Source organism: Syzygium oleosum, unplaced genomic scaffold, assembly GCF_021117445.2.
Source record: "Syzygium oleosum isolate NSW1041296 unplaced genomic scaffold, Sole_v2.1 Sole_v2.17, whole genome shotgun sequence".
Lineage (NCBI taxonomy): Eukaryota > Viridiplantae > Streptophyta > Magnoliopsida > Myrtales > Myrtaceae > Syzygium > Syzygium oleosum.
The window spans coordinates 3137260-3149899 of NW_026607501.1; the positions used below are offsets into that span (position 1 = coordinate 3137260).

A 12640-nucleotide genomic window follows, 5' to 3' on the forward strand; every position below is an offset into this window, starting at 1 on the left:
TTTGCCTAGCAAATCTGAAATCGTCCACATAAGAGAGAGAACCTGTTATGACTGAAGGATGAGAGCACTTGAGTGGTCACGCTGGAATGCCTAACCGCGGTCAACCATGCTCAACCTTCGCACCTTTCTACTTCTCAATGAAGGTGGATTGCTAAACCCCCGCATCTCTCTGCTTCATAATGTCATAGGTAGTTAAACTTATAGTCATGATAATAAAAAATAGATGAAGTCCAAGCAAAAGAAATCATCAAACGTGAATTATCCGGAAACCTTTCAAAAACTATCTAGCAACAACCTTTTAGTTTATCTACCATAACCACTAATTTGCAAGCTTTGAAAAGAAAAATCTTATCTGCAGCTCGTTGTAGCACTGTTATTTTCTATATTGAAATTTCAATCTCAATCTAAGCTTTTCAATCAACCAGCAGCACTTATGAGAGACGGAAAAAAAAGAAAGAAATATACATAGCAGTGCAACTACAGCTTGAGTTCAAGGGTATTAATTTTTTTTTTCCTTTCTTCCGTTGCAGGATCATATGTGAAAACAACCACAATTTGTGAAAACAATCACAATTGCTAAGCCAATTTACGCGTAGACCTTTGCGCAAACAGTTGGCAAGCATCATTGGGGTTCCTCATAATTGTTAACAGCAGCTCACTTGCATAAGCTCGCCTTCTAAAACCCCTTCATCCACGCCCCAGTACCCTCAGTTTTAGTCGATTGATGGAATTCGGATTGGTGGTGCCAAAGCAATGTGCCATGATTTACATACAACAATTTATAGGATCGGGAAAAGTCTACATAAGATCGAACAATAGCGAAATGCAGCTCATTTACGAAATTGAGACTTTTGTGAATGCAAAATATGAGTAAGGCCGAAACGCACCTCTGATTTTCGCGATCCGGAGCGAAGTGCCGCAAACCTCTGTTTTGCGCGAACCCGAGCGAAGTCCCACAAAGCACCTCTGTTTTGCGCAAACCAGAGCGTCCCGCAGCGCACCTCTATTTTGTTGTGCGAAGTGGATTTTTGCACTTTCGTAACAGAAATTCTTCCTTCAGAAACTGAAAAAGAGAGAAAAATGAAACGAGGAAGAAGAGCAAAAAAGGAAGACAAAAGAGTTTGATCAGCAGAGACAACGACGGAAGGAGAAAGGGCGCCCAATTGAAATTTCGAGAGCATTAATTGCGCTGACACGGATGGGTTGCTTTAGCAGGCTAGGCTGACATCAACTAATTTTGCTTTTCTTTATTTTGAGAAGATTCAAATTTACACGTGTCAAAATTTCACTGGTGCTGACTGGACACATGCGTGCCACATCAGCAGGTGACCTGGCAGTATGTTCCCACCGAATATTTTCTCGATTTGTGGAGCAAGAAGTTTGATCTACGGGTGAGAGTAGAGTGTGACAGCTTATCAACTACTTTTCACATCTTGGGCTAGACCGAAAGCCCATGGGTAGTCTGGTCCATTGTTGAGGATTGTCATCAGATTATGGCCCAATTGCTAGGAGTGTCTCTAGCCTTTTGTTCCATGGATGCTAATCAACCCGTGGACTAGGTGGCGAAGGCCCATCGGAACGATTCTCTAAGCTCGAATTGGTTTACTAAGCCCCCCATTCTTTTTGGTCTTTGTTATGTTATGATTTCGAACTTTCTTATGGTTTTTTTTTTTTGATAACCGAGGTGTCTGCGCGGCCGGCGAGCTAGGGCTCAAACCAGCGGTGATGCCCGACTAGTCCTCGAGGGGGGCTAGCGCAGCATCCCACCGCCACGACCCCCCACTTAAATCACCGATGGCGAGTTTTGAACCCAGGACCTCTCGTGAAAGGAACTGAGCGCAAACCAACGCGGCCATCGATGGGTGGGTACTTTCTTATGGTTTATGTTCAAGTTATCAATAAAAGTAATGCTCTTTTGCGATAAAAAAAAAATCTTCGGAATTGGTGGCAAAACTGTACTTGTTCAACCTTTTTACTTTGAACGACGATGGTGTTGAGGGCTTTGTACCTAAGCGCGCACCTCCAAAAGGCAAAGCCGTTGTAATTGATGGAGATCTCGGTGTATGCTCATTGCTGAAGAAAGATTTAGTGATCACCTACCGATTTTGGTTTGAAGAAGTCATAGATCTGCTCTTTGAGCATGACCCTTAACCTTGTTTTGGTATTCATTTTGTTATTCGGAGCTTATTTTGTTTTGAACATCTTTGAAATTTATCTTGGGTTGTAATTAGACTGCATTGTATCTCTATTGTATTTTTGTGGAAATGAATGAAATATTACTTTGACAAAAAAATTTCCGAATTGGCAGTAGCATGTTTCCGCGGCTATTGAATTTGGTATCATGGAGGTTTGACATGTCCATTCATTGTGCCCAATAATTTAAGGGTTAATACTATGAAAAATCCTAAACTGCTGTGACAAATTTACCCCAAGCTAATTTTTTGATCTCCAAAAATCCCAAACTGGTTCACCTGCGACAAATTTAGCAAAAACTAATTTTTTTTACCATAAAAAGCCCCAAGCCAGTATATTTGTGACAAACTTACCCTCTATTAGTTTCCGTTAATTGAATTAATACCACGAAAAATCATAAACTAGTACACCTATGACAAACGGAGGATAAAATCCTAAATTGGTATACCCGTGAACTGCCACTTGTCATCCAACTCAGCGGTTTGATGATAAAATTTAACGGAAACTAACGGACGGTAAATTTGTCACATTTTTACCCGTTTGGGGTTTTTGATGGTTAAGAAATTAATTTGTGGTAAATTTGTTATAGATGTATTAGTTTGGGTTTTTCGCGACATTAACGTTAATTTAAGTTTACACTAACTCTATTTTTTTTGAGTCGGCGTCCTTAGTTGATCAATTCCAAGATTCCAGAGTTGTTATTTCACATCCAATTCCCTGAGGCTAATATTACCATGATTTGACATTGTCTTACCTCCTTTGAGATTTTAAGGATTTCTGTTACTTCCTCTGATTTTTTATGCTTGTGCTTAGCATTGCTGCTAGTAGATCATACACTAAAACAGACTTAAATAAAACTATCATAATACTTATGAAGATCATAACAGTAATAAAAAGACAATATATTTTCTTTTGTTAATCTAGAAAAATGATTGAAAGGGAAAGATATCCAAAAATCTGGGCAAAAGTGTAATTATGAATTTTGTGAATAGCACTGACAGACAAATTCGACTTAGTTATGGAAAGTTAAGTGACTATATCGAACAAATTGAAAGTTTGAGGACTACAATGAATATTTAAGAATAGTTCAATGGTCACATTGAACGAATTAAAAGTCTAAGGATGACTTTGTATATTAGACCAAAGTTTAGGGATTATACGTGTCAATTTCCCTTTTCTTTATTAACGAAATGTGTAAGCATATGTTGTTAATAAGGAAAACATTCTCAATAAACTTATTCTCCTTCAGGGATATTTTTTTTCTCCAAAATATTGGTTTTTCGTGAAACAAATGCATTTGATTCTTGAAACAACCTCGATAAGAAAATTAGTTTCATACACATTGTGGGACGAGTAAAAACAACGTTAGAACTTAACAGAGTCTCATGGCAATATTCAATATCCTTTCAAGCTTGAGTGTCCTTTCGTAAAGGCAGGTTGTAGTCCTCCTACTACCTATGCATAGGCGTGCTTCGAAAATACCTAAAAAATTCCCCCCATCCTCGGTTGGGAGCACTGAAATCGTATTTCCATGGGCCGAATTTGAGTTTGTGGCCCAAACCAAAGTGGGCTACAACGGAGTTCATAGGAGGCTATTGTAAGCCCATCTATAAAGAAGCCAATTGGGCCACATAATCTGTGCCCAACAAAACGAAGACCAAATTCCAGATTCAAACGATGAGATCAACTTTATGGTGATGATCAAGATGGAACTCATATCCTTTGTCTTAGGCCATGTAATGAAAGGAAGTATTAAGGCGCGAATGGTAACTATTCTATTTTTCTGTTTCCGGGAATAGATTTTGAATAGAAATCCGTTTTGCAATGCAACTTCATATTTTTATTTTCGGGATAAATTTTTAGCACATAAATAGGTTTGGAACAGAAATGAGAAGTGGATTTTTTCCACTTTTCTGTCTTTGGAAATAACAACTCTCTTATCGCTCGCTCTCGCTCTTGTCGCTTGCCGTCGCCTGCTGCCTCCCACCCGTCGCCATTCGCCATCCGCCATCGGCTGCCGGTTGTCGAGAATAGAAATTTAAGAATAATCTATCAAACAAATTTCTTTTGAGAATATAAATTTTGTATCGTTATCAAACGCTACTTCCTGCTTAGAAACTCGTCCAAAGAATAGAAATAGGGCCAGGGAAGAGAATGGTTTTCATTCGCGCCCTTAATGTCCCTTGTGAACCAAAGGTTAAGGAATGTACCGATTTTCATATCACGTCTCTTCTCTTTTCCAATTTTTCTTTTGGTAGGTCTCATATGTGAACAAGTAATTGGTAGGTCTTGTATGTGTATACTAATATAATAAGTCCTGATTCTTCGTTAAATGCCATTGAAATTTTTGTTAATTTTTTTATGGAGTTACTCTGTAGTGAATGTGGACTTTGGTCTAAGACCAAAGAGTAGAAAAAAATTTGAACTCGGTTTCTCCAACCTCAATACCATTTAAGATCATGTAGATTGCTGGCAACTGTTCTAGAAGTTTAAGCCGTTAGAAGAAGGCGTGGTTTAATATTTAAATACTCAAAATAGTGTTCCTCAAGGTTCAAATACTCTCATTTCACAATGATTAACTTCACAATTATGGAAATGATAGGTAATCTGGTGGAAAGAAGGAATGTGTACTATATGGGTGTGCACAAGAATTATCAGGATCAAAATTTTACCGAGGTTAATTTGATGCGGTGTTTGAAAACTTGCGAGACCCCAAAAATTGCAGAATTATAAAAAACATGAATACACGTGAAAACGATTAATTGTTGTTATAAGTATAAAGGGTAAATTGGTGTTTAGGACTCTTAGGGTTATTTTGTTGCTAATCACTGATATATATATCTTTTCTGAATAATAAAATATTAAGAATTCCTTTCACAACAATTTTTGTAAGGCAAAAAAACTTCAAACAAATGATATTGTACGTGCCCACATCATCTCTAAAAGTATAACCAAAAGTATGCGTCTTCTCTTCAAGTCAACATTTGAAATATATAAATTGTAAGAACGAACATATCAAATTTAGTTGTATCGATGTATTATCAATAAATTGGGTGAAATGGCATTCATCCTATGCTTTTATCAATTAAGACTGCGAATCTCTAAACATACTATAAAATTAGGTATTGCTCATGATGTTAATCCTTTTATAATTTGGATGGGGGATGCCACAGTCCGGCCCTGACACCAATGAGAACAATTTTGCCCTCGCCTGCCACTTGCACCCTTCTCCACGCATCTTTGTCTCTATTTGTGGCAATCGTTTGCTCGCGACGGCGAGGCAAGTGAGCTTGGCCTTAGTTTGCGGCTCACAATTGCCAAGGCTTTACGTGGTTGGCCTTGAGCTCAAGGGCCATGGCCGGTTGTGAGCGTCTGCGATAGGTTCGCGAGCTGCGCATGCCCCTATAGCAGAGCTCGGCCATGGCCTTCGAGGTCTCGATCCAGCCTTGAGCCGGTGTGGCAAGGGCCACTGACCTCAAAACCTCATATCTGAGGTCAGCGATGGTCTTTGAAGGAGCAAGAAAGGCAGAGCGAGCGATGAAGAGGGTTGGATGTGACGGTGGGTGTGTCGGACTGAGTAAACCGAGAATGAATAATTGTAGATTTTGAAACGTAAGTAGTGTTGATAATGTTTTTTTGTTGTTGTAATTTTCCCTTTTTCTTGCTCACACGAGACGTAGAAGCAAAACGACCTTTTAAATAATCACACGCACATGCAACTCCTATGTGGGACTGAAGCACCACATTCAAAGGGTGGCTCCCGACACGACTCGATGACACTATGTTGAGAATATAGACATTTTGCTCTTTTTGACTCACAAGAGTTGGATAAGCAAACACTAAACTCGGTTGTTATTTAGAACTCCAACTCCTACTTTTAAATACTTAGACGGGCGAATACAACTCCGATGCGGGACTGAAGCCCGACCTTGGAAGAGGCCAAACGAAATGCTTAACCTCTTATAGCCAACCCCATCGGGTTAGCCGAGGTCATGTCTCGGGTTCCCGATTTATCGTAATAGCAAGATCTGAATTGCAGTTTCAACACCCAAAATAACGCATTTGGTTGAACAAAGACACAAGAAAAAGGATGGCGCGTTTTTCTTCATGATAAGGTAAGAAGCATGTGCTCAAGAATGTTCAGTTCCTAATGTTTCTATGTAAAGTTCAGAACATCCAGATGATGTGATTCACTCGATTCTGGTGGCCAAATCATGCAATCATTATCTCCTCCAATCTGTAGTTGGTTGCTCTAACTCCAACAAGACTAAGAAAGAAATCAATGAAGCACTTTGCCTAGGAACCTGCATCTTTGAGAATCACCCATTATTGAACGAATAAATCCAATCTTATCCTTCCAGTCTTTTCCACGAAAAAGCATATACTCAATTTTGATGGATTGAGTTGGTAGTGCCTGGCGTTGACTTGAATATCTGCCCTCTGATCTTCACTGGAAGACACATGTGATTACTTTAATTTATTTATTGAAGTTTGGTTTTTTGCAATGGGAAATTTGGCAGTGGTTGTGGTTTGCTAGAGAAAAACGAAAATTTTATATGAATGTTAATAATAATTGATAAATCATGGACTTTGGGGGGTTGGTGGAAGATGATGGGCTTCACTTGAGTTCTTTCCCAATGCTGATTACGAATTTGACTAATCGAGCTGCGATTGGGACGGTAGGTGGGAAGTCAATCTTTGGAAAAAGGGTTTGAAGATAACGAAAAGTGAGCTTTGACTGGTGATCTTCCAAGAAGATGTCTCTCAAGATACCCATGTAAATGTTAAAAGAAAAGAAAATAAGACTGACTTTTCAGTTCCATTCGTTTCGCGAAAGATGAATAATTTGAAAAATAATTTCTTAAAAATGATCGTTTGTATCGCAGGATAAATAAAGTTTCTCTTGTCCTTAACCTGCCAAAAAAAAAAAAAGAAATGAAAAGATGAAAGGGGCATTCCGAGAATCGAACTCGGGACCTCTCGCACCCAAAGCGAGAATCATACCACTAGACCAAACGCCCTCTTTGTTTGTTGTTACTTTTATTAATTATATATAAACAATTTAAGCATATCTTAGAAGTATTTAAATTATTTTATTTCTTTTCCAGCATTGGTAGCTCCTGCGATGTCTCATTTATTTTTGTTCAATAATAACAATCGTGACGATGTGGGGAAAACAAACTCAAACCAGCGGATTTTTTTTAAAATTTTTTTTTAGAAAATAAATATTTACCACGTATCTAAGAAAAATGGATTTTTCTTGTAAAACGAGTCTTTTGACACTCATATTGTCACTGAAATTCTGCAGGCGCTTTTTAACCATTCAAAACTAGTCCCCCATCTTTCACAACATCAGAAAGTTTGTGATTTCCAGATTTCAATTGCACATCATGAAACTAGGGATCACAAGCATTGCAATGCCAAAAAAAAGTGGGCCGATAGAATGTTGGATGAGGAAGTAATCTTCTATCACATTTCAGTCAAATCATCTAATACCCAAAACAGGTCCAATAGCTTAAAACTGTATCTAGAGTTCTTGGAATCAAATGAAACTTTTCAGACCTCTAAGTTATCGGAAACTATATCATGTTTTCGCATATGATTTGCCGTGTCATACTGCATGTGATTGTTGCTATATCATGTTGTTTCATTATCGTACTTCAGTATGATTTGTCATGTCATGTCGAATGTGGTAAGTGTCGTGTCATGTCACTTTGCTATCATGTTATCTATATGATTTGTTATGTCATGTAGCAATGTGATTATCATCATGTCATGTCGTTTCGCTATCATGGTTTGCTTATTATTTGACATGTCATGTTGTTTATAATTACTGAGAATGTCATGTTATTCCGTTATCATATTTTAAATATGTATTCATGTCACGTTGCATATGAATGTCATGTCATGTAATTTCTTAGTATGCTTGAATGTTGAATTTGCCATATGTTGTAGTTGTAGCCGTGTTATGTTGTTTTCGCAATTGATTGAAATTTGCATTCAAACTGGCCTTTACATAGCCACTTTCACAACAAAAAGGAGTCACGCCACCAGACATGAGAAAATGCCATTGATAGAGTAGGATCTGGGCAGAAACCACACCTTTGTCTGGAAAAGTGTTTTGGCGAAACAACATACATGCTTAGGAAATTAAGTGATGAATGATTTAGCAGTTAACCAAAAATAGAGCTGCAGTATGGAAGGGGTGTCGTGGGATGCTAATCCATCTCATGCGTAATTTAACCCTTGGACCTAGCATTCTTAGGTTTTCGTTTGACCAGGTCCTTCATACGTGTATCCAGGTAGTTGACTTTTCAATCATTATACAGGTTGTTAGGTGTGTAATTTGTTGAGAAACCTCCTAATATATTTTGAGTTGACAAAACAATCCATGATCCCTCACAAGCTTGATATATGAAAAAGTTGTTTATATTAGTAATATCCGTGTAAAAAGAACTTAGAAGTACAAAGTGAAAATATTCGAAATAGCTGGAAGAACCTGCGTGAATAAGTCTAGAAGAATGGGGAGTTCATAAAGTCTCGGAGGTACTAAGGTGAGCAGTTTACAATATTTATATCATCATTGTACTTGAAGTACCAAATGAGAAGCAGTTGGATACCGGGAAACATCCTATAAATGGAGTTTGCTATTACAGAGCCTGATATAAGCGAGAGTCTGATATTGTCGAGAAGTTGGATATAACAAGGAACTGTTGATATAAGTGGAGCCACTACAATACCTTGTACAAGAACCTTGTCACGTGTTCAGAGGATAATAGGGAAAATTTCAAAAATGAATTTGAAGTGGAGTCATTTTCTCAAATAAGCGCCTGAAGTGGACATTATCTCAAATAAGGGCTTGAAGTGGCCAAATCGTTTCAAATAAGGGCATGAAGTGGCCAAATCATCTCAAATAAGGGCCTTTGGCCGGCCGGTGATTATTCTGTCGTCGGAAAAGGGATATTTTAGTAAAAAAAAATTATAAGTATATTTTTTTGATTTTTTTTACTTTTCCGTTTTCTTTTTCCTTTTTTCTTCTTCCCTCCCTAGCCATCACTGCACTTGGCCGGTGGAGGTGAGGGCCGCCCAGCCCGTGTCGGGCAAGGGTCGCCCTCGCCGGCGTCGGGCATGGGTTGCCCTCGCTGGTGTCGGGTGAGGGTTGCCTCGCTTGGACTGGGCGGGCGAGGGTGACCCTTGCCAGATCCGGCGAGGGCAACCATTGCCCTCACCGGCATCGAGCAACCCTCGCCCTCGCCAGCATCGGGCAAGGGTTGCCCTCGTCGGCATCGGGCGAGGGTCACCTCGCCTAGGTTGGGCGGGCGAGGGCAACCCTCGCCCGCCCAAGCGTGGGCGGCCTTCGCCTGAGGCTGGCGACCTCTGTCGGCCCCGGCGATGACCAGCGGAGGGAAGAGAGAAAAAGGAAAAGGAAAAGGAAAAGGAAAAGGAAAAAACAGAAAAAGGAAAAAAGAAAGAAAAAATGAAAAAAAATTCAAAAAAGTAAAAGACGAAAATACGCTTTGGCCGTGAGATCAGGCCCTTATTTGAGACAGATATGACCACTTCAGGCTCTTATTTAAGATAAGATTCACTTCAGGCCCTTATTTGAGAAAATGAGGGTACTTCAGGCCCTCATTTAATACAAGATCCACTTCTGGCCCTTTATTTGAGAATTTGACTTCACTTCGGGCCCCTTTTTGGAATTTTCCCGAGGATAATATCTCGAGATAAGTTAACTTATCTTTTGACAGCTTGTGAACAGGTGGATTCCTAATTTAAAAGAAAGTAATTAATTATCAATATCAAGAATTATCAACGTGGAAAAATCAATCCTATGAGATATCTTGATTAATTGGCAATCTTGCTGAAGACAAGTCACTTTCCATAGCCAAGCCAATTTATTTTTGAAAATCAAAGATTTGATTGTATGGACGACCCAATATACGGGAACTCAGATTGATTGACTTTAATGGCTAAATTAGTTTGCTTAACAATTGTCCAACAATCAGCTTGGAGATTGGTTCTCGTGAAGATTATCCAAGGGGAAGATTGGATGTCGAGAAGTATAAAAAGAGACTAGCAAGACGCCGAAGATGACGAGAGACCCAGAGTGACAACTAATCCAAATTGAGAGAAAGCTTTGGGTTTTATATTGTCTTTTAACTGCACCGAAACTGTAATTTCTTGAGAAGTGTTGTCAGTGATACAATTTGTGTTTAGGTGTGTGATAGTGAGATTTATCTGCTTGGCTATAAGCAGCACCAGCTCTGGGAAGAAATGCTTCCGTATAAGCAACACATTCTACTATAACTACTCAAAGAGTACTAGTGAAATCGAGCCACTAAACTGTTAGTTTGAGAGAGTTGAAGTAGTTTTATACCAAACTGAACCCCTATAAAGCTTTGAGTGCATCTTTTGCTATCCTTTTGCTTATATTCATTACCGCCTAATAGAAGCAAACTGCACCACTTGATATAACATAATCCTACGTATATCAACTATTTGCTTATATCCGATATTACGCTTATATCAAACTTGATGATATTAATTTCGCAATATTAAGTTAAGTTTCTTGAAATTACCTATTCACCCTCCTTCTAGGTGATATTGTTAGCCAACATCCCAATTGACCGAGGTTTACCTAAATTGATTGGTGGAGGCTCTAGTCTAGTTATTAAGGTCATAATCTTATTCACACATTGTGGATCACCCCAACCTTCCGACAGAAAGAAAAGAAAAGAAGATAACTACAATCATGATGACCTTCGGTCGGCAACATTTGAGGTGCTACAATGTTGGCATCGGAATTTTTACATATTTCCGTAAAAGACGCATCCGGTGTAAAGTATTATTCTACACGAGCAAATCAAAAAAGAAATTTTTCATCTAATAAGAGAACTAAATTCAATTACCAAAATTAAAAACTATATACGTGTCAATGTATTAACCTTGTCATAGGAACGATTTTTCGTGTAACAATTTAAAGTCTAATTTTTATCCACTCGCATCTATATAGATAATGCACTTAAATACTTTCTTGGGTGAGTTGGCCCACCGACCAGAATCTAGAAAACGAGTCGACCTTCTAGATTGGCAATTGGCCAAATTATTTGTGGGAATATTTTCATGTATTGGAGTCCACGGTCTGAATCTTTGTAAGTCCAGATTTTCTTTTGGAACAAAGAACTTGTTGACCGAGAACCAGCCAAGAGAACTAGTTCCGACCTTAGAATCGGATGGAACCGGTCCTCGGCTAGTTTTTGGGGATTAAAATTATATTTCCTCGGAATCGCCTCCGAACCGACCTGATCAAGTCAGTCCCTTGAATTGAAGCAGCCTGTTTCCAAACCCTTATGTGACGAGCGGTACCACATACAACATTTGTATCACACGACATGAGCTGTCACTAGATGGATTGACTAATTTCACCCGTTCCATGACATACACACCCAATATATCAGCAGTACCTTGTAAATTTCCCTTATGGAACATGGTATGGAATCTACGACGCCGGATCAGCTTCCCCTCAATCATATTGTACGTAGCAAATGCCCCAATGCACCATCGTTGGTCATGTATAAGTCACTATCAAAGTTGTGAAAATACTTAAAAACTGATCGCCATAAGAATAATCATATTTGGCTGTGGGTCGGTAGATAACAACGTAGGTTCTCTCTCTCAAACCGATCACCCTAAAGAATAATCATATTTGGCTTTCCTTTTGGGTGGGTAGATAACTTCGTACTCTCTCTCTCTCTTTGGGTGGGTAGATAACAACGTACTCTCTCTCTCTCTCTCTCTCTCTCTCTCTCTCTCTCTCTCAAAGCCACCAGAAGCCTAGACTCGTCAAGCGGATGGATCGAGTAAAAAATGATTTGACCTAAATTGACCCATTTAACCTATTTTGATCCATTTTCATACAACGCAAATTTAGTGACTTATAGCCAACCCATATCTAATTGCTAAAATACTTCCATATTTAACTAAATCCAGAAAAACTTATACTCAAACTGAGGTGAGAGTACGGAGTGAGCAAACGCGAAATCGAATGAGGGCGAAAGAGAGTCATAGATGTGGGTTGAGTTTAAATAAATTGTGAACTTATTTAACACCTGTGTTATTTTGGGTTTTACCATCCTAAATCCATTAATGATCCATCTACTGAATATAACTAACCCACAACCTATCAAATCAATGACTCATTTTTACAGGTCTACTCAAGTCACAACAGTTAAACAAGAGTATGAGGAAATGGAGAATTTCAGTCTTTTCAATAAGCACAGATACTGGTATAGTCCAACTTTATCTTGACTAGAGATCTCCCCTACCACCCCACAAATAATTACTCGTGTTAGGAATCTGAATGGTGCTAAATGAATTACGTTAATGGCTGAGAAGAATGAGACAGAGAGGCCAATATTTTTTTAGCTCTGGAGAACTCTGGAACAAT

At 38.8% G+C, this 12640-nt stretch overlaps 1 non-coding gene across 1 annotated transcript; it reads right to left on the minus strand.

Moving 5' to 3' along the window:
• Positions 1-7142: 7142 nt before the first annotated feature.
• Positions 7143-7214, minus strand: TRNAP-UGG (transfer RNA proline (anticodon UGG)). The gene has a single exon. It is a non-coding gene; the product is annotated as a tRNA-Pro (tRNA).
• Between the last annotated feature and the right edge of the window lie 5426 nt (positions 7215-12640).